We start from the raw sequence: 26,580 nt of genomic DNA on the forward strand, positions 1-26,580 counted from the left end.
TAACATCTAGATGACCATACATTCTGAATTGCCCAAGAAAATCTTACTGTAGGCCTGTCATTCTGGTATAATTATTGTATAACTTCTCCTTTTAGTCTTCAAAGCATCCTGTCTCAGATAATATAATATGGGACCATGATATGTAGAAGTATGAATGTTGGTAGATAATCAAGTGTGTGACTGGGGAAATTTTGAAGCCTTGAAACAATTGCAAGAAGTAGGGCCCAGGCTGTTCTGCCAAAGAAATGAAGGTCAGGACCAGTGGAACGGTGAAGAATAGAGTCTCTGATCATACTGATCTATTAGAATTATGAATGAATTAGACATTATTGCCTTTGTAACTTTGGATTAATTATATAACTCTCCTGAGATTTAGTTTCCTCAAACATAAACTTAACATTGTTAATGCCTGTGTCATAGTAGGAACTCATGTAATATGTGTTAATATCAATGTTAAGATAAATTTGGGGAATTAGTCATAGTTAATCAGGTGACTGTGAATTCTAATAGGTATCCCAAATCCTATATCAGCAACATATTCTTAGGTCTCTGGGAAGGTCCCTGGGAAAATTCCCAAGTCTCCCACATCATATGTGTGTTTATATATTAGAGAGAGAGAGAAAGGTGATGATAAGTGAAACTGCAGGGAGAGGGAGATGGAAAATAACAGAGTTGAGTGAAGTGAAGAAGGAAAAATCATGGTTCTCAGGGAAAAAATTCCCAGGGACCATGGTCTACATCTTTGCAGTTTCTCAGGGAATGTTAAAGTCTAGGAGGATAACAGTTTTCTTAGGCCAGCTACCACGTTTCTGTTCTATTGAGTTCAAGGAGTTTGATGCCAAATCTACCATTTTAACACATCCTGCTATAATTAGAGAAAGCATTTTTGAGTACATTCTGCATGCAGAAAACTGTTCTAAATGTATCACATGCATTCACCCCTTTAATCCCCCAACTTTCCGTAACAAGGTATAATATTATTCTCATTTTACGGAGGAGCCAGTGAGGTATCTAAAGTGCCCAAGGCTATGCAGGTAGTCACTTATGGAGGTTGGAATCCATCTTAAGCCTTTGGCTCCAAAGCCCCAGCTCTTAATCAGTACTCCATCTGTACCAATAGAATGAAAGCTCCAAGAAGGAAGGGGATGGATATTTTATTTTCTGTTCTGTTGCCAGGGCCAAGAACAACAACTGGAACATGGGTGAATAAATGAAGACATTTACACTCATGTCCTTTGAAGGAAATTCTCTTTGGCCCCTCAAAATCTGATGCACTCTGGGACCAGAATGGAGCAGGCTGAAAATTGGAACAGAAAATTTGTCTCAATTTTGACACAGTCTCCAGGACAAAAAAAGGCACATGGCTATAATGTACACATCATACCATATCTCAGTCTCTGCTATTTTTTTATGCCATTTATTCCCAGCTGAGTCAAGTACAGCATGAGGAGGGAGAACCAGAGCAGCGTGTCCGAGTTCCTCCTCCTGGGTCTCCCCATCCAGCCAGAGCAGCAGGCTGTGTTCTTTGCCCTGTTCCTGGGCATGTACCTGACCACGGTGCTGGGGAACCTGCTTATCATCCTGCTCATCAGGCTGGATCCTCGCCTCCACACCCCCATGTACTTCTTCCTCAGCCACTTGGCCTTCTCTGATGTCTCTTTCTCATGTGTCACCCTCCCAAAAATGCTCCTAAACATGCAGACACAGCAACAATCCATCTCCTATGTGGGGTGCATTACTCAGATGTATTTTTTCTTACTTTTCATTTGTCTTGACAATTTCCTTCTTGCGGTGATGGCCTATGACAGGTATGTGGCCATTTGTCAGCCTCTCCACTACAGAACCATCATGAGGGATGGCTTTTGTGTCTTACTGGTGGTTGGATCCTGGTTCTTCTCTTGTGTCCACGCACTGTTGCACACTCTCCTTCTGTCCCGCCTGTCCTTCTGTGCTGACAATGCCATCCCCCACTTCTTTTGTGACTTTACTGCTGTTTTGAAGATGACTTGCTCAGACACCTCCATCAATGAATTAGTTATCTTTATTGAGGGGGGCCTGCTTACCTCCTTGCCACTGAGTGCTATTTTGGGCTCATATGTTCGTATTGGGGCCAGCATCCTTAGGGTCCCCTCCATGAAGAGAATCTGCAAAGCCTTGTCCACCTGTGGCTCCCACCTCTTTGTGGTGTTTTTGTACTATGGGACTATTGCCATGACTTACTTCTTCCCTTCATCATACAATTCCAAAGTCAAAGGCATTATTGCTTCAGTTATTTATACTGTGGTGGCACCCATGTTAAACCCCTTCATCTATAGCCTGAGGAACAGAGACATGAAATTGGCTCTGGGGATACTTTATAGGAGGGCAATTATTTTTGCCAAGTAAGAGCTACCCACTCATGTTTTTAATTTTCTGAGGGATGCTTGCAGAGACATGTCCTTGAAAAATTGTACAGGCAACTGTGTAGATTGAAAATGGCCAATGCTTTGCAGCCTTTCCTTGCAAGTGTGGAGTTTACTTCCCTACCCACTGAATCTGGGTGGGACTTGTGTCTTAAAAATTTTGACTAGAAGATTCAGTGAAAGTGATGTGGTGAGAGTTCCAAGCCTAGGTAGACTGTGTTCCTGCTGCTCTCAGAACTTTGTGACCACCATGTGAACTAGTCCAGGATGGGCTGTGTGAAGCCCTAGTTCCACATGATGAACCAAGCTGCTCCAGCAAACAATCACCAGCTCCAAGATGAGCTGGCAGCTGATTGCAGAGGCATGAGTGGGCCCTTGCCGAGATCATCTGAAGCCAAACCAAAAGCACCATCCACCTGAGCACAGTTCCAGCCCCAATTGCCAGCACATGGAAATGTCAAACAACGAAGGGGTTGTTGTGTAAGTCATGAAGTTTTGGGATGGTTTGTTATGCATCAAAAGCTAACTGATACATTGACTGCCCTTGTCTCTGGTACCCTCTGTCTTTCCTTGATTTTAATGGCCCCTCCCCCCTTTTAGTCTTCTGCTTGGATTGTTTTAGTCCCTGCCTATTTTTCTAGAGCCCACCGACTTTCAAACCTCTAGGTCATGACCTCCATGACCTATTGCCTTAGCTTTAGGTACGTCTGTTATCCCTCACTAGTCTCTATTAACACTTGGAATCTGGCATTGCCAGAAACTCTAACTTTTGTGAAGTCAATATCCTACGAAGAAATAATTAATATGTGTTTCCTCTTTAAGAAGAGAAACCATGTTAGACTATGATTAGAGGTCTGAATACTATTGCATTTTGTATCATTTACACATTCTTACTTCTTAGTTTACTGAACCCAAGTTAAAAAGATAAGAATTCTCATATGTGGTATGTTCCTTTTTTAAAAACTATGATCCTTACGGTTTAGTTAGTATCTAGGTTGGTGGAATATTGTTTTTGATAAATAAAAAGTCCTCAAAGTGGCTAAGGTGTTTAATGATAATCCATGTTATATATCTACCTATGTAATTAAGATAGCAAGAAACTTTTTTGTTTCTTTGTTCCTCATCTATCATTTTCTGTAGCTGTAGAAAGTAAATGTTACTTAAAGTTGTGATGTTGAGATTATTTGCATTTTTAATGCTGTTGCTAGTTATATGTTGTATCTGATTGTTTCCTAAAATCTAAATATACTGCAAAGTTTTTGGCTTTATTATTCATTCTTAAGCTTGTTTCTGCCTGTGACAAAAATCCAGTGGAGAAACATAGGTCATTGAACCCCATTTCCAAATTCTCTGTTGCAATGTAGGATGTATTTCCAATTGGATCCTTCTTTGTGAGGATGGCCTACTTATGCCTGCTTAATTTTAGATTATTAAAATTAGTTATCTTTCACTTCACACACACACAGCAAGAACTGATTTTCAGAAAAGACAATGCTAAATGTATATATAAATAATTCCTTCTGACAAGCATTTATTATGTGTCTACTGAGTTTATGGAAATTTGTAGAAGTGAACAAATGAGACAAAAATATTTTTCCTTTGTAGAGTATATCAGTAGGGAGAGAATAAAAATAAACACAATATGCATGTAAATGTCATGGTGTTTAATTGCTATAAAAAGCAGCAGTGTGAAGACATCAGGAATGAGGGGGGTAGGTTGCAATTTTAAGTAGTGTGGTGAGGATTGGTCTCTTCGAGAAGGTGATATTTGAAAGAATTGAAGGCACCAAGGAACAGAGCCATAGGGATATTTGCAGGAAAATGATTCCAGGGCCAGGAAACAGCAACTGCAAAACTCCAAGATGTGACATTGTCAGTTATGTTCCAGGAAATAAATAAGCAGGTGTGATGGGAGGGGGGAGGGGAGAAGAGCAGTGTGAATCATTTCACCACCAACAGGGAATGAGGTTCCTAAATCTTTACAATTTGAATCTTACTGTGAATTATGTGTGTAGCCCTTGGTAGCTCTTCATCAGAAGAGGAACATGATTCAGCTTTAGAGGGGGTGACACTGACTGCCTGTAGAGAAGGGGGCTTGGTGGAAGCAGAAAGACCATCTAGGAGCTCTAGCAACTGTGCCATTCAAAGATTGATAAGCTAGGAGAATAATAGCAGAGGAAGTAGTCAGTATTTGGAGAAAATTGTATTTGGTTTTAAGTCTGAACCAACAAGAGTTCCTGATGCATTGAGAGAAATGTGAGAGAAAAGATAGAAGTCAAGGATTCCTATATTTTGATTTGAACCAATGGAGCTGTCACTAACTACAGTGGTCATGAAATAAATGGTGTCTGCCTGTGTGAGCAGCTGAGGGTGATGAGTCTGTAAACAACAATGAGAAAATACCCAGTGTTTAGTGAAGATTTACAAAATGCCAGGCAATATTCTAAGTGCATTATGTGAAGTAATTTATACAGTCATCTCAACTACTTTATGTTTGGGGGGGTTGACTGTTAGTCATACTGAGTAATTTTTTTTCTTTGGCTGCAGCCATGACATAAATAAGTTCCTACGTCAGGGATTGGACCTTCACCACAGCAGTGACAATGCCGGATCCTTAACTGCCAGGCCACTGGGCAACTCCTTCATACTGAAAAATTATTTTTTTATTTTTTATAATTATTTATTTATTTTTATTTTTAATTTATTTTTTATTGTTATTTTCCCCAACGCACTTTTTTTCCCACTGTACAGCATGGGGACCCAGTTACATGTACATGTACACATAATTTTTTCTCCCATTGTTGTGGTGCATTGTAAGTATTTAGACACAGTTTTCAGTTCAACACAGCAGGATCTCAGTGTAAATCCATTCCATGAGCAATAGTTTGCATCCATTTACCCCAAGCGCCCAATCCCTCACACTCCCTCCCCCTCCCCACAAGTCTATTCTTCAAGTCCAGGATTTTCTTTTCTGTGGAGATGTTCATTAGAGCTGTATATTAAATTCCATATATAAGTGGTATTTGTCTTTCTCTTTCTGACTTGTTTCACTCAGTATGAGAGTCTCTAGTTCCATCCATGTTGCTGCAAATGGCATTATGTCATTCTTTTTTATTGCTGAGTAGTATTCCATTTGTATATATACCACATCTTCCTAATCCAATCGTCTGTCAATGGACATTTGAGTTGATTCCATGTCTTGGCTATTGTGAATAGAGCTGCAATGAACATGTTAGTGCATGTGTCTTTTTTAAATACAGTTTTGTCCAGATATATGCTCAAGAGTGGGATTGCTGGGTCATATGGTAGTTTTATGTATAATTTTTTAAGGTACATCCATACTGTTCTCCATAGTGTCTGTACCAGCTTCCATTCCCACCAACAGTGCAGGAGGGTTCCCTTTTCTTCACAACCCATCCAGCATTTGTTATTGTAGACTTATGAATAATGGCCATTCTGCCTGGTGTGAGGTGGTATCTCATGGTAGTTTTGATTTGCATTTATCTAATAATCAGGAATGTTGAGAATTTTTTCCACGTGCTTATTGGCCATCTGTATCTCTTCCTTGGAGAAATGTATATTCAGGACCTTTGGCCATTTTTCCATTGGGCTTTTGGCCTTTTTGCTGTTGAGTTATATCAGTTGCTTGTATATTGTAGAGATTAAGCCCTTGTCAGTTGCAGCCTTTGAAACTATTTTCTGCCATTCTGTAAATTGTCTTTTTGTGTTCTTTTTGGTTTCCTCTGCCATGAAAAAGCTTGTCAGTTCGATGAGGTCCCATTGGTTTATTTTTGCTCTTATTTCTGTTTCCTTGGGAGAATGACCTGAGAAAAACATTCATCAGGTTGCTGTCAGAGAATGTTCTGCCTATGTTCTCTTCCAGGAGTTTGATTGTGTTGTCTCATATTTAAATCTTTCAGCGATTTTGAGTTTATTTGTGTGCATGGTGTGAGGGTGTGTTCTAGTTTCATTTCTTCACATGTAGCTGTCCAGGTTTCCCAGCAATTCTTGCTGAAAAGACTTTCTTTTCCCCATTTTATGTTTTTTCCTCCTTTGTCAAAGATTAATTGACCATAGATGTTTGGGTTTATTTTCTGGGTTCTCTATTCTGTTCCATTGTACTGTATGTCTGTTTTTGTATCAGTACCACACTGTCTTGATGACTATGGCTTTGTAATATTGCTTGAAGTCTGAGAGAGTTATGCCTCCTGTTTGCTTTTTGTTCCACAGGATTGCTTTGGCAATTCAGGGTCTTTTGTGGTTCCATATAAAGTTTTGGATTTTTTCTTCTAGTTCTGTGAAAAATGTCCCAGGTAATTTTATAGGGATTGAATTGCATCTGTAGAGTGCTTTGGGTAATATATACATTTTTACAATTTTTCCAACTCAGGAGCATGTAATATCTTTCCATTTCTTTACATTTTCTTTAATTTCCTTGATTAATGTTTTATAGTTCTTGGCACATAGGTCCTTCACCTCCTTGGTCAGATATAGTCACACTTATTTGATTTTTTTGGGTGTAATTTTAAAAGGTATTATATTTCTGTATTCCTTTTCTAAAGTTTCATTATTGGTATACAGAAATGTGACTGTATTTCTGAATGTTAATCTTATATCTGGCTGAATTTGTTGATCAGTTTAAATAGTTTTGGGGTTGAGTCCTTAGGTTTTTCTATGTATAGTATCATGTCATCTGCATACAGTGACATTTTTACCTCTTCTCTTCCTACGTGGATGCCATTTATGTATTATGTTTGTCTAATTGCCATGGCTAAAACTTCCAATACTATGTTGAATAACAGTGGTTAGGGTGGGCAGTCTTGTCTTGTTCCAGATTTTAGTGGGAAGGGTTTCAGTTTTTCTCCATTGAGTATTATATTTCCTGTAGGTTTGTCATAAATGGCTTTGATTATATTAAGGAATTTTCCCTCTATACCCACTTTGATGAGAGTTTTTATCACAAATGGATGTTGGACTTTGTCAAATGCTTTTTCTGCATCTAATGAGATGATCATACGGTTTTTGACTTTTCTTTTGTAAATGTGGTGTATGACGTTGATTGATTTGCATATGGCGAACAATCCTTGTGCACCTGGGATGAATCCCAGATGATGAAAATTCTGTTGAGAATTTTTGCATCTATATTCATCAAAAATATTGGCCAATAGTTTTCTTTTTTCATGGTATCTTTGTCAGTTTTTGGAATTAGGGTGGTGGTAGTGTTATAGAATGTCTTTGGGAGTGTTCTTTCTTCAGCCTTTTGAAAGGTTTAAGGAGGATGGGTATAAATTCCTCTTTGTATGTGTGGTAGAATTCTCCTGTGAAGGCATCTGGTCCTGGACTTTGATTTGTAGGGAGTACTTTTATGAAATATCCAATTTCATTTTTAGTGATCAGTCTGTTCAGTTGGTCTATTTCTTCTTGATTCAGTTTTGGCAGGATGTAAGACTCTAGAAAGTTGTCCATTTCTTCCAGATTGTCAAATTTGTTGGCATATAATTGTTCATAGTATTCTTGCATGGTTTTTTTTGTATTTGTTCAGTATCTGTTGTGATTTATCCTTTTTCATTTATAATTTTGGTTATTTGGGTTCTTTCTCTCCTCTTCTTAGTGAATCTAGCCAGAGGTTTGTCAATTTTGTTTACCTTGAAGAACCAGCTCTTGGTTTTATTAATTTTCTCTATTGTTTTTTGAATCTCTATTTTATTGATTTCATCTCTGATATTTATGATTTCCTTCCTTCTGCTGACTTTAGGTCTTTTTCATTCTTTTTCTAATTCATTTAGGTTGTGGGTTAAGTTGTCGATTTTAGATTTTTCTTCTTTTTTGAGGAAGGTCTGTATTGCTATTTATTTCCCTCTGAGCACTGCTTTTGCGGCATCCCATATATTTTGAGAGGTTGTGTCTTCATTATCACTTGTATTGAGGTATTTTTTAATTTCCTTCTTGATTTCCTCATTGACCCATTGGTTTTTTAGTAACATTATTTTTTAGTCTCCATGTAATAGGTATTTTCTCATTTCTTTCCCTGGGGTTGTTTTCTAGTTTCATGGCATTGCAGACAGAGAAGATACTTGAAATAATTGCTATACTCTTAAATTTGTTGAGGTTAGCTTTGTGCCCCAACATGTGGTCAATTCCTGAGTGTATTCCATGAGGACTTGAGAAGAATGTGTATTCTGATTTTTTTTGGATGTAGTGTACTGAAGATGTCAATGAAGTCTAAGTTTCCTATTGTTTCCTTTAGGATCTCTGTTGCTTAATTGGTTTTTTTGTCTAGAGGATCTGTCCACTGATGTGAGTGAGGTTAAATTCTCCTACTATGACTGTATTCCCATCACTTTCTCCTTTTATGTGTGTTAATATTTGTTGTATGTATCTGGGTGCTCATAAATTTGGGGCATGTATATTGATGATTGTAATATCCTCTTCTTGAATGGATCCTTTAACCATTAAATAGTGTTCTTCCTTGTCCTTCTTTATGGCCTTCATTTTAAAGTCTATTTTGTCTGATATGATTGTTGCAACTCCTGCTTTCCTGTCATGTCCATTGGCCTGAAATATATTTTCCCATCCCCTCACTTTCAATCTATATGTGTCCTTTGTCTCAATGTAATTTTCTTGTAGGCATCAGATTGAAGGGTTTTTCTTTTTTATCCCATCTGCCACTCTGTGTCTTTTGAGTGGTGCATTCAGTCCATTGATATTTAAGGTGATAATTGATAGATGTTTATTGCCATTTTAAACCTCACTTTCCAGTTGATTCTATGATTCTCCATTTATCCTTTCTTTTTTTGGTTGGATAGTCTCCAATTATTTTCTGCTTGAGTACTTTTCTTTTCATTTTTTTTGAATGTAATGTTCTGTTTTGATTTGTGGTTGCCCTGTTTTTTAAGTATGTTAACCCCTTCCTATTATTGGTGATTTAGTGTGATTTAGCCTGATAGACCTGTAGGTTCAAACACTTAATTACCATAATAAAATTAAAAAAAGAAATAACATGAAGTATTCATTTCCTTACTTCCCATGCTCACATTTTATGATTTTTATGCCTTTTTTAAAATTTCATTTTATTTTAAATATATTCATGCTTAGATCTCTATGCTGGTTTATTTAAGTGACTGCTCTCTGATTATGGTTTCCTCCATCCTAATTCTTCCTCTTTTTTATTTTTTTTTAATTTAGAGGAGCCCTTTCTGTATTTACTTTAGAAAGTGTTTTGTATTGCTGTATTCTTTTAGCTTTTGTTTGTTGGAGAAATTTTTTATTTCCTCTTCTATTCTAAATTATATTCTTGCTTAATAGAGCATTCTAGGTTGCATATTTTTTCCTTTCAGTGCTTTAAATATCTCTTGCCATTCCCTCCTGGCCTGTAGAGTTTCTGTAGAAAAACCACCTGATAGCCTTATTGGGGTTCCCTTATAAGTGATACTTTGCTTTTCTCTTGCTGCCTTTAGGATTCTCTCTTTATTTTTAACTTTTGCCATTTTTATTATAATATGTCTTGGTGTGGGCCTATTTGGGTTCAACTTGTTTGGGGCCCTCTGTGCTTCCTGTATCTTGAAATCAGTATTCTTTAGGTTTGGAAAGTTTCCAGGGATAATATCTTCAAATATATTTTCAACCCCTTTTCTTTTTCTTCTCCTTCTGGAATTCCTCTTATGCATAGATTGGCCTGCTTTATATTATCCCATAGGTCTTTTATATTGCTTTCATGTTTTTACATTTGGTTTTCTGTCTGCTGTCCTGTTTGGGTGATTTCCATTATTCTATCTTCCACATCACTAATTAATTCCTCTGAATTATACATTCTGGTTTTTACTGCCCTTAGCTCCATTTGTATCTCTGCAAATGAATTTTCTAGTTTTTTCTTGCCTCCTCCTTATATTTTCTAGTTCCTTTCTGAGGGAGTCTGCATTACTGTTCATATCTTCTCTTAATTCCTTCTGTATTTTCACTGTCTCCCTTTTGAACTCCAAGTCTGTCAGACTGCAGAGGTCTGTTTCATTGTTGACTGCTTTAGGTAAGTTCTCCTGCTGCTTTAAATGGGAAGGCGAGAATTCTACCACTGAACCACCCATGCAACTGGGAATGGTTCATGAGCTTCTTCATCTTGCTTGTGTTTTTCTTTTTTGTGGTGGAGGTGCAGTCCCCATGGCCGTGCAGGGCTTGCCCTGGTGCTCCTGGACCATGAAGCGCTTCCTGAGGGAGGAGGAAGTGGGAGGTTTCCTTGGAGGAAGTGCACCATCTCCTGAGGGGTGGTGGGGCTAAATGACTGGCTCTGAGGCAAAGGAGGGCTTCCTGAGGGCAGGCGGGACTGCAAGGTGTGTACCAATGTAGGCACACTTCCCATGGCTGGACAGGATTTTCCCTGGTGCTCCTTGGCCATGGAACTCTTCCCAAGGGCTGATGGTGCTGGGTGGTCTGCTCCATGGGAGTGCAGCTCTTCCTGAGGTTGAACAGTGCTGCATGGCTTGCTCCGCAGGAGTGGAATGCTTCCTGTGTGCAGCCAGGCTGACTGGGGAAAGCCGTGGTGGTGGATGGCTTCCCAAGGATGGTGAGGCCAGTCTGCCAGGATGGCAGATGGCTTCTGGCTAGGCATGCATGGGGTGGGGAGGGGGATGTGTTGGGAAGCTCTGCTGTCTGCTAGCTGGCTGGAAAGTGCACATGCTGGGGTGCAAGGAGTATTCTATGGCAGCCCACCCCTCCTCCTCTCCCCTCCCCAACACTGGTGCCTTGTCTCTCCTGCAGGTCCAGACCTTCTCCCAGGTTCCCTCTGTTGTGGCTTTCCACTCCCCAGCCCTTAGTTGTATTGTTCCCTACACCCACAACACCCCGCCTCCTAATCCCTCTGGCTGTCTCCACACTGCTAATCCCAGCCCACTCCCAAGGACTAACCTCTGGAGCCTAGCTCTTGGTGCCCAGCTCCACCAGAGCATCTCAGTTTTTGGTGTTTCTGCCAGTGGTTCAGATGATCTGTGCAGCTCTCACTCTGCTTTTTAGATCTCAGACCTGCTGCTGTGCTTCTTGGAGCCTGGATATCCCTCCAACTTGGTTAGGTGACTTTCCAACACATGGGTTCCCTTTCTCCTTCACAGTTCCCTCTCAGGAGTGCTGGTCCAGTCCTGATTCCCCTTCTCTCTCTCTCCTCTTTTCTCTTGTTTTACCCAGTTATGTCAAGAGATTCTTGCCATTTTTGGAGGTTTAAGTTCTTCTGCCAGCATTCAGTTGTTGTTCTGTGTGAGTCATTTTATGTGTAGATGTGTTTTCTTTTGCCGTGTTTGTGGGAAAGGGTGAGCGTGTCCCCCTACTCTTCCACCATCTTACCTCCTCTCCCTTTTACAGCCATTTTTAACCTCATTCACCTTTTTAAAATTTTTAACATTTCTTTCTTCTTTCAATATTTTAAATTATTTATTTTTAATTTTTAATCTGTTACTGTTTATCTTTTTCAACTTTCATTTGACTTTATTTTAAATTGAAGTATACAGTTCAATTACAATGTTGTGTTTGTTTCAAGTATACAATAAAATGATTCCATTATACACACATACATATATATTTTCTTCTCATATTTTTTCTCTGATATGTTATTACCAAATACTAACTATATTTTCTTGTGCTATTAGAGGAAATACATTCACTTAATAAAATAAGTCCATTGATGAACACCTGGGCTATTTCCAGCTTCTGGCTATTAAATAATGCTCTTATGAACATCCTCTAATAAATCTATGTATAACTATATACATTCTTTTTCTTTGGACAAATACCTACTCATGTGCTAGGTATATGATGAACTTTTAAAGAACATTTTCAAACTGTTTTGTATTCCCACCAGGAGTGTATGAGAGTTCCAGTTCCATCATATCTTCAGTGACCCTGAGGGCATCAGTTCTCTCAATTTTAGACATTCTAAAAGGTTTATAAGGGAATAAACCAGTTTACAAACCTGAAGCCACCTGATTGGAGCCCTGTAAAAGATTGGAGTCCTCTGAAAAACAGTCCTGTGACATTGGGTATTTTATGAACTTTTTGAGTCTCCCGTACTCCATGCATGATTTCATTATTCTGCAGCAGTTTTCACTGTTTACCTACCATTCTTTTGCCTTAATAAGTTTTTTTCTGCATCACCTTCCAGTTGGATTGGTGTTCTAAGATATGGATTTCTGATTATATTATTATCTATTATGTCTCTAGAGAATATATCAGAATTGCATTTGTGGGAACCTGAATGATTATTTAAGGGAATGAGTGAATCAATGGACAGATGAAATCATTCAACAGTTACCAATCACAATTGCCTGTTGGGAGCCATAGCTGATCTGTAGTGATACAAAGACATTGACAATAAACTTTAACATTTAGTAAGCTTTCATTAGGTGCTCATTTAACCAATCTTCCAACTCACACAAAGACTATGATCATTATTTCCATTTGAAGAAACTGAGTCTCAGTGGTCTTTGATAAATTGCCCATGTATGCTCTCCTAGCAGGGGATGAACCCAGAATCTTTTTTCCAGAGTTTTATATTCAGTTCCCCTTCTCCTGAACAAAGCATAGACCATGCCCTACAGATCTTCCAGAGGAGTGGGGAGATGTGCACATTTTAAAGAGCTTTGTGTTCTAATGAATGCCTGTGTCAGTGTTGGGGAACCTGGAAAAGCCTTTACATTGTCTGTGCCCTTCACTGCTATTGGGAGAAGCTGTGCTGATGACACAGAGGCCACGGGCAATGGGGAACTTCTGCTTCTCATCAGAGACTTGACCAGAAGCCCAAAGTACCACTCATATAAGGGACACTTTCTCTTGTGAAACCAGGGGCAGCTCAGTCCCTGTGGACCCTAATCATCCTCCTTCCCGAGAGGCCAGGAAAGAGTTGGTCATTTGCCCCAGTGGACTGCTTCTCTAGTCAGGGACTGGGGTGGATTCTCTCTGGGATCTCTTTAGGAATGAGAAAAGCATACCTCCTTGTGCATCATTTTGAAGCTGGAAAACAAACATGAGAGTCTGTACAGTCCTCAGTCCACCGAGGATTCCTCTTTTTCTTTTAATTCTGGGTCTTCTGAAAAGAAAGTGAGGATTCAGGTAACAGAATGAAGCAGAAGGTATTTGAACTCAGAGCACAGGTATATCTCAGAAGGGGCCCAGAAACATCCCCAAGTCCTGCATGTGTGTCTATGTGCAAGTGTGTTTGTGACCATCAGAGACATTAGGTATATTGGTGTGTGTCTTGTGTGGTACAGCTCTATGTGTTTATGTGTAACACACAGAATGACACACACACACACTGAATGACACACATTAGGATATACAGAGGTCAGAGAAGCCTGGACATTTCCTCAGTGTGTTCTTATTCTACATGCATCTGCAACTTGTGTGCTTTGTGAAAGACCTTGTGCACTGCTTGTGGTTCAAATATGAATGACTTCTTGTGATGACAATGCATCTGGTCTAGGATGCTTGACAGTTCTGTGTGTGTATCTGTGTTGTGCATGTGTATTTTGTTTGTGAATTTTGCAAAGATTTGTGTGTGAAGCTGACTCACATCCTGATTGTATTTACCTAGTGAGAGTATAAGCCAGAGAAATCTATAAGTCTCCATTTGGCAAGTGCTTGTCTGTGATAGTGTGTGAATACTTTTGTGTAACAATTCCACACCTTGACTTCCTTCACACAAGAAATAAATATCTGTGTGTGTGTGTGTTTCATATTTTCACATTTTTTACTCTCCACTTGTCTAAGACCAGAATTCACACAGGAAGCTCCACAGGAAACCAACTTTGCAGAGTTATTGGCATCCATTTTCCTGTGATTTTTCCACCAGGACCCCTGGAAACTCAGTTTTTGACACCCTGCTTCCATTTTGGTCAAACAGTTTAGAAACAAAATCCTCCTTTCTGGGATCATATATGTGGACAATCAGATCTTTATCTTTTCCCTACTTAATGGGTAGATGGCCTTGGTTTTGGCCATGGTGATTCTCAGCATCCATTGCTGTTACATGGAATCATGCTATTTGCTGACAGATCTTTTCTGTAAGTTGCTTAAGAAGCTAGGAACATTGAAAGCACTCGACTAATTTTATCCTCTTGGAGACCCTAACCCTTGACTCTCCATTTCCTATTGTGCAGGGGACAATATTTGGTAGGAAGACAGAAAATCAGCCCATCCCTTGTCTCTCTCTCTTGCAGTGCCACACCCTTAGGTCACACACTGTCTCCTCTTCACTCCTGAGCATTTTCCCAGCCACCTCTTTGCACATGGTGTTAATGGAATCAAAATACCACATCTGTATTGCTCCCTTCTAATCACATTGCAGCTCCTGGGTGTCATTATGAGCTCTGGTTCCCCTGCAGGAGATCTGTGAGGTCCTGGGCTAAGTCTGACCTATCAGCTTTCAGTGAGAAGCCTGTGATTGGAAGGAGGGTCAAGTGCCTGGTTCCTCCTTGTGCCTGGTGAACTAAGTCAGTTAATAACCCCAAGCAACTCCCTAGTCTGGAGCAAGCATCTACTGACAGATTCTTAAATAATATCAAGTTCCTACCCCAAGCATATTTTAACATTTAACTTTAACTTTTCACATTTAACATTTGACTTTAGCTTTTCCACCTCCATAAAAAATGGGTGGATTCTTTCTCTAGTGAAAAGATGATCTGAACATCAATCTTGTGACTTGGTTGTGGACCTGAGTAGTATCCGTGAGAGAGTGGTTTCGATCCCTGGCCTTGCTCAGTGGGTTAAAGATCCAACATTACTGTGAGTTCTGGTGTAGGTCACAGATGCTACTTGCATCCCTAGTTTTTGTGGCTGTGGCATAGGTGGGCAGTTGCAGGTCAGATTCACCCCCCCGGCCTCAGAAATCCCATATGATGCAGGTGCAGCCCTAAAAAGCAATCAAAATAAAGAGAAAGAAAGAAAGAAAAAAGGAAAAAAGAAAGAAGGAAGAAAGAAAGGTAATCAACTTTTGAACCAGCATCTATTATGCCATATATATGTGAGATTATTTACATGATTTCACTACTCCTTTTGGTAAAATTCAGGGAAAAAGCACCATTTTCTCTGCTTCCCAGACGCAAATGAAGATTGGTGGATTGAATGAAATTGAAGGCATACGAAACCATTGGCCACCTAAAGGGCTTCAGGAATATGAGTGTGGACAGTTATCTGAGCAGGAGCACTCCTTCAAATCCTAAAATACTTCTTTGGGTCCTGCCTATTTGTCTCACTAAAGAGAGGGAGAACTGTAAGGTCATAGGAGCAAAGATTTCAAAGTATTTTTAATAACACAGGAGAGAATTGTGGCTATAGCAGTTACTAACTCTATAATCATGCTAGTTTTCTACTCATGAGTATATTGTTAATGAATTTTGTTTGTATCTTTTTCTTTTTTTACAGCCACGTCTAGAAGTTCACAGGCTAGGGATCAAATCCAAGCCACATCTGTAACCTATGGCACCACTTACAGCAATGCTGGATTCTTAACCCACTGAGTGAGGGCTGGGGTCGATCTCACATCCTCACAGAGACAAGGTTGCAGGTCCTTAACCTGCTGAGCCACAGGAGGAACTCCTCCCTCCTTAGACTATTGAAAATTCAGTGAGGCAATCATGCAAAGAAGTACTTGACATAGAGTTTATTAACTGGGAATTATTATCAGTCTGAAGATCAACATTGGGAAAAAGTTCTGGTCAATAAAGGTAACTGAATTTTAATAGACCTCCCAATCCTTCACTATCTCTCAGCTCCCAGGCCCATCTCAGATCTCAGTTGTCTTCCTACCAATGAGTATCTAGATCTGAGCCAACTAGGAAAATAAGATGTAGAGAGAGATGGATGGAGGTACATTCACTGAAGTAAGGTTTCTTTCTTGACAAGAAGATAAGCATGCATTAAGACAAATTCCACCAGGGAACTTGCTCCAGTGATAGGATATGAGCTCAGAAAGTCACCTTAAGAGTGTAAGAGCTAGATAAGTTAACATAAATTTTAGCCAGTTCTGGCCTTAAAGCTGACCACTTTATAATAATGATTTATTAAATTCCTGAACTTGAAACTATTTTTTGGGTGGGAGGGATGCAGATCCTCTCATAAAAATTATCTATGCAATTTTGGGTGTTTATTTTATGGAGAAATGTGTGATATTGAAATCTTCATGTTATAGAGGGACGGCCTGAGGCCAAGAGAGATTTAGTATTCCAAGTCCTACAGCAAGAGTGTGGTGGGACCAAAATCATAACATAATGCATCTGGGTTCAGGTTCACACCTTTAGTCAGTCATTAGTCAGCTGTGCTCTTGAGGGTTAGTATTGTTAGAAAAGAGGTCCCATAGGTCCTATTTAATCTTGCATGTCCAATTAATAGCTTAGTGTCAGAATCCTGGTTGATTAAAAAGAAAAAAAATGAATTCTCTCTGGTTTTCATAGAAAGGAATCATGTTGATGGTGTGTCACTTGCTTTGGCAACACTAGGTTATAAAAGAAATGCAGCCAGTTATACTTTTTCTCCACGAGAAGTGAGAGACCCTAGGATGGTGCCCACAATTTCAGTTTTAATGTTTCTGATATTTTCTACTCCCTGCCTTCCCCAGAAGACAGGAGAGGAGCATGAGGAGGGAGAACCAGAGCAGCGTGTCAGAGTTCCACCTCCTGGGGCTCCCCATAAGGCCAGAGCAGCAGGGCATGTTCTTTGTTCTGTTCCTGGGCATGTACCTGACCACAGTGCTGGGAACCTGCTCATTATACTGCTCATCAGGCAGGACCCTCGCCTCCACACCCCCATGTACTTCTTCCTCAGCCATCTGGCCCTCACAGATGTCTCCTTTTCCTCTGTCACTGTCCCTAAGATGCTGATGGACATGCAGACTCAGGATCAATCCATTCCCTATGCAGGGTGTATAACACAGATGTATTTTTTCATATTTTTTTCTTGCATTGATAACCTGCTTCTTGTAGTGATGGCCTATGACAGGTACGTGGCCATTTGTCACCCTCTACGCTACACCATCATCATGATGGAAGAGCTGTGCATATGTCTGCTGGCTGGATCCTGGCTCTTCTCCTGTGCTGATGTCTTGACCCACATCCTCCTCCTAGCTCAACTATCCTTCTGTGCTGATAACATCATCCCCCACTTCTTCTGTGATCTTGCTTCCCTGATTAAGTTGTCCTGCTCAGACACCTCTCTCAATGAACTCATCATATTCACTGCAGGGGCTTTTTTTCCCCCACTGAGTGGCATCCTTGTCTTTTATGGCCACATTGGGGTCTCCATCCTGAGGGCCCCCTATACTAAAGGGATCTTCAAAGCCTGGTCTACTTGTGGTTCCCACCTCTCATTTGTGTCTCTATTCTAAGGGACAATGATGGCACTGTACCTTTCCTCCTCATCAGGCCAGTCCCATGACAAAGACATCATTGCTTCTGTGATGTACACAGTGGTCACCCCCATGCTGAACCCTTTCATCTACAGCCTGAGGAACAGAGACATGACATTGGCTCTGGGGATTCTTTTCAGAAACAGTAACCTTTTTTCCAAGTGAGAATTACCTAACCATGTTCTTATTTACTCACTCACCTTGTTAGAAATGCCTTAAAATTTGTTTGTTGGTCACCATGTCTCTAGCACTTTCCTCACTGTCCTTTAAATGGTCATTGTTAGAAGATCAATCTCTTTCTCTTTAGTCATATCTCTTTTCCATTTATTTTCCATAATCCTAAATTTGTCATTGCCCATAGTACGCATTCATCTTATGGTCTTCAAAGCACCAAACTCCTTTGTGTGTATATGTAAGTGTGTTTAATTTTTGTTTTTTTTCAATGTGTTATATTATTATTACATTTGGATTTTTAAAGCTTTTTAAAGTGTGTGAATACATATTAAATCTTATTATGGTCATCTATTGGGCATTGCTTTTTAAATTTTAATTGATTAATTAATTAGTTAACTTGAAGTATAGTTGACTTCTCCTTCAAGCTTATTGGGAATGTCTCTTTTCAGCTCCAAAGTCAATGACACCAAGCTTGTGGATTGGAATCAGCCATGACAGGGATAATTACACAACGGAAATTGGCAAATGCCTCAAAGTAAAGCTCTCCTGTGATAGGGAGCATTTTCTTATTCCTTGAACAGCACACCATTGCATTTATAGTGAGGGAAGATTTCTTTTTAGCCATTGCTTCTACCCTCACATCTCATTTACTTCCTCTGATATTTGTTTAGATATACCAGTATTTTTGTTATCATTTACATGTATTTCTCTTCCATCACTTTAAACTTTCTTATATCTTTATATCTGGAAATTGTTAGTTTTTAACAGTGTAAAGTTGGGTTTTGGTCTTTTTATGTAAGTTGACCATCATTGTATATCTGGAGAATTTGTTCTATTAACATCTAATGTAGTCAGAATATATTTGTTTTTTTTTTTCATTCTATTTGTTATTTATTTCCCTAATACATTAATTTTTTCTACTGTACAACATGGTGATCCAGTTACACATACATGTATACATTCTTTTTTCCCCATTATCATGCTCCGTCATAAGTTAATAGACACAGTTCCCAGTGCTACATAGGAGGATCTCACTGCTAATGCATTCCAAATTCAATAGTCCACATCTATTAACACCAAGCTCCTAATCCATCCCACTTCCTCCCCGTCCCCCATGGCAACCACAAGTCTAACCTCCAAGTCCGTGATTTTCTTTTCTGTGGATAGATTCATTTATGCCACATATTAGATTCCAGATATAAATGATATGATATGGTATTTGTCATTCTCTTTGTGACTTATTTCACTCAGTATGAGAGTCGTGACTTCCATACATGTTGCTGCAAATGGCATCATTTTGTTGTCATATTTATTCTCACTTCTTTTTATCCCTTTTGACGAATTAATTATATATTTTGTTATTCCATAGCCACTCCTTTAACTTATTAATCATACATTATTTATTTTAGGTTTTATTTTTTATTTTTATTTCTTTATATATATATATATATATTTTTTTTTCTACTGCACAGCATGGTGACCCAGTTACACATACATATATACATTCTTTTTTTTCACATTACATATTCCATCATAATTGTCTAGACAGAGTTCCCAGTCCTACACAGCAGGATCCCATTGCTAATCCATCTCAAAAGGAACATTCTGCATCTATTTACCCCAAGCTCCCAGTCCCTCCCACTCCCTCCTCTTCCTCTTTGGCAAGCACAAGTCTATTCTCCAAGTCCATGATTTTCTTTCCTGTGGAAATTTTCATTTGTGCCTTATATTAGATTCCTGATATAAGTGATATGATATGGTATTTGTCTTTTCTTTCTGACTTATTTCACTTAGGATGAGAGTCTCTAGTTCCATCCATGTTGTGGCAAATGGCATTATGTCATTCTTTCTTATGGCTGAGTAGTATTCCATTGTGTATATATACCACATCTTCCTAATCCAATCATCTGTCGATGGACATTTGGGTTGTTTCCATGTCTTGGCTATTGTGAATAGTGCTGCAATGAACATGTAGGTGCATGTGTCTTTTTTAAGGAAAGTTTTGTCTAGATAGATGCCTAAGAGTGAGATTGCAGGGTCATATGGTAGTTCTATGTATAGTTTTCTAAGGTACCTCCATACTGTTCTCCATAGTGGTTGTACCAGCTTCCATTCCCACCAACAGTGCAGAAGGGTTCCCTTTTCTCCACACCCCCTCCAGCACTTGTAATTTGTGGACTTATTAAAGGATGGCCATTCTGCCTGGTGTGAGGTGGTATCTCATGGTAGTTTTGATTTGCGTTTCTCTAATAATCAGTGATGTTGAGCATTGCTTCAAGTGCTTCTCAGCCATCTGTATATCTTCCTTGGAGAATGGTCTATTCAGGTCCTTTGCCCATTTTTCCATTGGGTCGTTGGATTTTTTGCTGTTGAGTTGTATCACTTGCTTGTATATTTTAGAGGGAAGCCCTTATCAGTTGCATCCTTTGAAACTATTTTCTCCCATTCTGTAAGTTGTCTTTTTGTGTTCTTTTTGGTTTCCTCTGCTGTGCAAAATCTTGTCAGTTTGATGAGGTCCCACTGGTTTATTTTTGCTCTTTTTTCTGTTGCCTTGAGAGATTAACCTGAGAAAACATTCATCAGGTTGCCGCCAGAGAATGTTCTGCCTATGTTCTCTTCCAGGAGTTTGATTGTGTTGTCTCATATTTAAATCTTTCAGCGATTTTGAGTTTATTTGTGTGCATGGTGTGAGGGTGTGTTCTAGTTTCATTTCTTCACATGTAGCTGTCCAGGTTTCCCAGCAATTCTTGCTGAAAAGGCTCTCTTTCCCCCATTTTATGTTTTTTCCTCCTTTGTCAAAGGTTAATAGAACATAGGTATCTGGGTTTATGTCTCTGTTCTCTATTCTGTTCCATTGGTCTGGCTGTTTTGGTACCAGTGCCATAATGTCTTGCTTACTGTGGCTTTGTAATATTGCCTTAAGTTTGGGAGAGTGATGCCTCCTGCTTAGTTTTTGTTTCTCAGGATTGCTTTGGCAATTCTGGGTCTTTTGTGATTCCATGTAAAGTTTTGGATTGTTTGTTCTAGTTCTGTGAAAAATGTCTTGGGTAATTTGATAGGGATTGCATTGCATCTGTAGTTTGCTTTGCATAGTATGGCCATTTTTACAATATTAATTTTTCCAACCCAGGAGCATGGACTCTCTTGGAAAGAAAACTTAACATGAGATCTCTTCTTTTAAGGAAGTTTTAGGTGGAGAGTACAGTATTTTTGACTCTAGGCATGATGCTGTATAGCGGGTCTCTAGAATGAATTCATCTTGCATAACTGACACTTCATTTAAATTAAATAACCACTCTACCTTTCCCCTCCCCCTCCCCCTTGGTGACTGCCATTTATTCTCTGCTTCTTTGAGTTTCTCAAAGTGAAATTATGCAATATTTTTCCTTGTAGGACAGGCTTATTTTACTTAGTGTAACCTCCTCTTGCTTCATCCTTGTTGTCACAAATGGCAGGATTCCTTTTTTTAAGGAAAAATGATATTCCATTGTGTATATATGCCACATTTATCCATTCATCTGTTGATGACCATGCAGCTTTTTCCATAGCTTATTTATTGTGCACAGAGCTGGAATGCACATAGGAGAATAGATACCTTTCTGAGATTGTGATTCCCATCCTTTCTATTGTACACCCTGAAGTGGGATTGCTGGATCATGCAGTAGTTCTATTTTTAATGTCTTCGGCAATCTCCATACTGTTTTCCATATTGGCAGCACCATTTTACATTCCCATCAGCAGCATAGAAGTGTTCTTTTTTTGTGGGTTTTTAAAAGATTTCATTGTTTAAAATTTATTTATTTTTGTTTTTTTAGGGCCACACCTGTGGCATATGGAGGTTCTCAGGCTAGTCATCTAATCAGAGCTGCAGCTGCTGGCCTGCACCAGAGTCACAGCAATGACAAATACAAACCACATCTGAGATATATACCACAGCTCACGGAAATGCCAGATACTTAACCTGCTGAGCGAGGCACCAGGGATTGAATCTGCAACCTCATGGTTCCTAGTTAGATTCATTTTTGCTGCACCATGACCAGAACTCCAGGTTTCATTTTAAGGTTATACATAAGTTGGTATGAATCTATACCAATCTCCATACTTCTGATTAGGATGAGTATGGGTCAGAGAGAGTCAAAGAGCAGCACCTGGGGTTTTGTTTTTGTGTCACTATGTGTCATGCCGAGTGCCTGTTTGTGTATATGACACACTCACAATCTCCTTCTCTTCTCCTTGGTGGCTGTAGAGCTGAGAAAGGCACTTGAGAGCCTGAGAAATGTGTCTGCATTTGAGCTGGTCAGACAGCCTCACAGCCTGAGTCTTTCTTTGTCTCAGCTCTGGACATAAACAGGCATCAAAGTCCTCTTTATGCTATGTTGGTGGAACACTTTGTCCAGATGCTTTGAAGGCTATGTAACTTCTTGAAATGTTCCTCATTGATGTTTAATGACTTCCATATTTCCACTCTGGGGAACAGGGTGGGGTCAATTCTGGTAGCTTGTCTAGTTAATCAGATGACTGAGAATTTTTTTTTTGCTTTTACTTTTATTTCCTTGGGAGACTGACCTAAGCAAACACTGGTACAATTTATGTCAGGGAATGTTTTGCCTGTGTTCTCTTCTAGGAGTTTTATTATGTCTTGTCATATATTCATTTTTTCTTTTTTTCTATTGTGTTTTTAAAATTTTTTATTACTCAAATGAATTTATCATATCTGTAGTTGTATAATGATCATCACAGTCCAATTTCACAGGATTTCCATCCCACAGACCAAGCAGATCCCCCCACCCCCAAACTGTCTCCTCTGGAGACCATAAGTTTTTCAATGTCTGGGAGTCAGCATCTGTTCTGCAAAGAAGTTCAGTCTGTCCTTTTTTTCAGATTCCACATGTCAGTGAAAGCATTTGATGTTGGTGTCTCATTGTATGGCTGACTTCACTTAGCATGGTAATTTCTAGGTCCATCCATGTTGCTAAAAATGCTGGTATTTCATTCCTTTTAATGACTGAGTAATATTCCATTGTGTATATGAACCACTTCTTGATCCACTCCTCTGTCAATGGACATTTAGGTTGTTTTCATGTTTTGGCTGTTGCAAATAGTGCTGCAATGAACATTGGAGTAACTGTGTCTTTTTGAGTGATGGTGTTCTCTGGATAGATGCCCAGGAGTGGGATTGCTGGATCAAATGGTGGTTCTATGTTTAGTTTCCTGAGACATCTTCATCCTATTTTCCACAGTGGCTGCACCAACGTACAATCCCACCAACAGTGTACTAGCGTTCCTTTTTCTCCACACCCTCTCCAGCACTTCTTGTTTGTAGACTTTTGGATGATGGCCATTCTGGCTGGTGTACGGTGGTAACTCATTGTGGTTTTGATGTGCATTTCTCTAATAATGAGTGATATTGAGCATCTTTTCATGTGTTTTTTGGCCAACTGTATGTCTTCTTTGGAGAACTGTCTGTTTGGAACTTCTGCCCATTTTTGATGGGGTTGTTTGGTTTTTTGGTATGGAGCTGAGAAGGTGTTTTTAAATTTTGGAGATTAATGCCTTGTCTTTTGATTCACTTGCAAGGATTTTATCCCATTCTGTGGGTTGTCTTTTCATTTTGTTTAGGGTTTCCTTGCTGTGCAGAAGCTTTTCAGTTTGAGTAGGTCCCATTTGTTTATTTTTGTTTTTATTGTCAATACTCTAAGAGGTGGATCTGAGAAGAGGTTGCTGTGGTTTATGTCAGAGAGTGGCCTAGTTTTCCTCAAAGATTTTTATAGTGTCTGGTCTTATATCTAGGTCTTGAATCCATCTGGAGTTTATTTTTGTGTATGGTGTTAGGGAGTGTTCTACTTTCATTCTTTTCCATGTGGCTGTCCAGTTTTGCCAGCACCACTTATTGAACAAGCTGTCTTTCTCCATTGTATATTCTTGCCTCCTTTGTGATAGAAGAGTTGTCTTTAGGTGCGTGAGTTGAATTCTGGGCTTTCTATCCTGTTCCACTGATCTATATTTCTGTCTTTGTGCTAGTACCGTACAGTTTTGATGACTACTGCTTTGTAGTAGAGTCTGAAGTCCGGGAGCCTGATTCCTCCAGTTCCATTTTTCTTCTTCAGGATGTCTTTGGCTCTTCTGGGTCTTTTGTGCTTCCAAACAAACTTTAAAATATTTTGTTCAAGTTCTGTGAAGAATGTCCTTTGTAATTTGCTAGGGATTGCATTGAATCTGTAGATTGCCTTGTGTAGTATAATCATTTTGATAATATTAACTCTTCCAATCCATGAGCATGGTATGTCTTTCCATCTATTTGTGTCATCTTTGATTTCTTTCATCAGTGTCTTATAGTTTTCAGAATACAGGTCTTTTGTCTCTTTAGGTAGGTTTACTCCTAGGCATTTTATTTTTTTGGATGTGATGGTAATGGGATTGCTTCCCTAATTTCTCTTTCTGCTTTTTCATTGTTAGTGTATAAAAATGCCATCAATTTCTATGTATTAATTTTGTATCTTGCGACTTTGCCAAATTCGTGGATGGGCTCTAATAATTTTCTGGTAATATCTTTAGGATTCTCTAGGTATAGTATCATGTCACCTGCAAATAGGGATAGTTTTACTTCTTCCTTTCCAACTTGGATTTCTTTTATCTTTTACTTCTCTGATTGCCATGCTAGGACTTCCAAAACTTTGTTGAATTGGAGTGGTGTGAGTGGACATCCTTGTCTTGTTCCTAATCTCAGTGTGAATTCTTTCAGCTTTTCACCACTGAGAATGATATTAACTGTGTGTTTATCATATATGGCCATTCTAATGTTGAGGTAGGTTCACAGCATGCCCACTCTCTGAAGGTTTTTTATTAGAAATGGGTGTTGGATTTTGTCAAAGGCTTTTTCTGTGTCTATTGAGAGGATCATATGGTTTTGCTTCTTCAGTTTGTTAATGTGGTGTATCCACTGATGGATGTACGGATATTGAAGAACTCTTGCATCCCTGGGATAAATCCCACTTGATCATGGTGTACAATCCTTTAAGTGTATTGTTGGATGCAGTTTGCTAGTGTTTTGTTGAGATATTAGCATTGATGTTCATCAGCGAAATTGGCCTGTAGTTTCCTTTTTTTGTGGAATCTTTGTCTGGTTTTGGTACAGGGTGATGGCAGCCTCATAGAATGAGTTTGGGAGTATCCCTTCCTCTGTGATTTTTTGAAGTAGTTTCAGAAGGAGAGGTGTTAGCTCTTTTCTGAATGTTTGATAGAATTCACCTGTGAAGCCATCTGGTCCTGGACTTCTGTTTGTTGGGAGTTTTTAATCACAGTTTCAATTTCAGTACTTGTGATTGGTCCATTCCTCTTTTCTATTTCGTCTTGGTTGAGTCTTGTGAGATTGCACTTTTCTTAGACTTTGTCTGTTTCTTCTAGGTTTTCCATTTTATTTGCATATAGTTGCATATAGTAGTCTCTTATGATCCTTTGTATTTCTGTGTTGTGAGTTCTTTTTCATTTCTAATTTCATTGATTTGAGTCCTCTCTCTGTTTTTCTTGATAAGTCTGGCTAAGGGTTAATCAATTTTGTTGATCTTTTCAAAGAACCAGCTTTTTGTTTCATTGATCATTTCTATGGTTTTCTTTGTTTCTATTTCATTGATTTCTGCTCTGGTCTTTATGATTTCTTTCCTTATACCAACTTTAGGTCTTGTCTGTTCTCTCTCTAGCTGCTTTAGATGTAAAGTTAGCTTGTTTGTTTGAGCTTTTTCTTGTTTCCTGACGTGGGCTTGTATTGCTCTAAACTTTCCTCTTAGAACGGTTTTTTCTGCATCCCATAGGTTTTGGAGTGTCATATCTTTGTTGTAATTTTCTTCTAGGTATTATTTAATTTCCTCTTTGATATTTAAGTGATCACTTGGTTGTTTAGTAGTATGTTGTTTAGTCTCCACCTGTTTGTGTTTTTTTTTCAGTTTTTTTCTTGTTGTTGATTTCCAGTCATATAGTGTTTTGGTCAGAAAAGATGTTTGATATGATTTCAATTTTCTTAAAGTTACTGAGGTTGGATTTGTAGACCAGGATTTGATCAGTCCTAGAGAATGTTCCATGTGCACTAGGGAAGAATGTGTATTCTGTTGCTTTTGTGTGGAATGTCCTATAAATATCTATCAAGTCCATCTGGTTTAATGCTTCATTCAGGGCCTGTTTTTCCTTGCTGTTTTTCTATTGCTGATCTTTCCATTTCTGTATGTTGGGTGTTAACATCCCCCACCATTGTTTTGTTATTGTCAATTTGTCCTTTTAAGGTCGTTTGCAGTTGCCTTATATATTGTGGTGAACCTAGGTTGGGTGCATAGATATTTAAAATTTTCATTTCATCTTCTTGGATTGAACCTTTGATCATTATGTAGTGATCGTCTTTGTCCCTTAAAATAGTCTTCATTTTAAAGTCTATTTTTTCTGTTATGAGTATTGCTACTCTAGCATTCTTTTGATCCCCGTTTGCATGGGATATTGTCTTCCATCCTCTCACTTTCAATTTGTATGTTTCCCTAGAAGTGAAGTGGGTCTCTTGAAGACAGCATATAGATGGATCTTGTTTTTGTATCCATTCTGCCAGTCTATGTCTTTTGGTTGGGACGTTTAGTCCATTCACATTTA

At 39.0% G+C, this 26,580-nt stretch overlaps 1 pseudogene; it reads left to right on the plus strand.

Annotated features, from left to right (window-relative positions):
* The first annotated feature begins 1,443 nt into the window (after positions 1–1,443).
* LOC100517746 lies at positions 1,444–17,987 on the plus strand (annotated as a pseudogene).
* Positions 17,988–26,580: the final 8,593 nt, after the last annotated feature.

The sequence above is a fragment of the Sus scrofa genome, unplaced genomic scaffold (genome assembly GCF_000003025.6).
Source record: "Sus scrofa isolate TJ Tabasco breed Duroc unplaced genomic scaffold, Sscrofa11.1 Contig1995, whole genome shotgun sequence".
NCBI classification, from domain to species: domain Eukaryota; kingdom Metazoa; phylum Chordata; class Mammalia; order Artiodactyla; family Suidae; genus Sus; species Sus scrofa.